Here is a 929-nt window from a genome sequence, read left to right as displayed (position 1 = left end):
TCTCCCTCTTCCTCTCCAACAACTTCTGATCTCAGGACGCGGCACTTTCTCCTGCTCGCGCAGGAAGGAGCGAGAAAAAAGGGAAAGAAAAACGCACAGCTGCGGGTAAAGTCGGCTCTTCCAGTCCTCCTCCAGATGTTGCGAGAGCTGAACGGTGAGTTAACGCGCAGAGGAGTTCCGAGAGGTGTGCAGTCGCTGCGTTTGCGCGCAGGATCAGGACATGAGTGTGTGGACCGGCTGGCTGCGGGGCGCTCTGTCTCTCTGTTGGTCTCTGCTTCGTGCGCTCCGTGTGACAACCCCCCCCCCCCCCCCCAGCCTCAAACCCTCCTCCCCTCCTTTTTTCCCTGCCCTCTTTCTCTTTAGCCTCTTCCCCCTCTTTCCCCCTGCGCGCTGCCTGCGATGGACACCTTCAATTCCTGCCCTGGCGAGAATTTTTGGAGTGAAAGTGAGTGAAATTAAAAATGAAGTGTAAGTTTTGCTCGAGAAAAAACACAATAAAAGTTTGTGCCAAAGAGCAGAACATATAACGTAGAACTTTTACAACATGAAACCTGCAAAAACTCAAGGAAACACCGGCACTTTAAGGAGTCATTTCACAATAAAAGCTCAAACTCAGTGCATTAAGTTGGAGTTGGACTTTCTGTGTGTGTTGGCATCAGTGCTTTGTTACAGTGAACGGCAGGTGATGGACTTCTCCTCTCCTCTGCGAGCCCCTTCGGTCTGCAGCCCGCGTGATTGACACTTGGGAACATTCCCTTTTGATGAGACACAATGCAAACCAATGGTATTATTTGTCACTGATAATCTGCTTTCAACTCCGACACATTACACACAGCCTAATATCTACATTATTCATATCTGATTTCCAGCACATTGTCAGAAAGCGCAGCTCAGAGCGCCACAAATCAGCCCAAATCACTCTTAATTTG

Source organism: Semicossyphus pulcher, unplaced genomic scaffold (genome assembly GCF_022749685.1).
Source record: "Semicossyphus pulcher isolate SPU_LCO1_2020_fin unplaced genomic scaffold, fSemPul1.0.p SCAF_4, whole genome shotgun sequence".
Classification (NCBI taxonomy): Eukaryota; Metazoa; Chordata; class Actinopteri; order Labriformes; family Labridae; genus Semicossyphus; species Semicossyphus pulcher.
Note: the sequence above shows the minus strand (reverse complement) of the source record.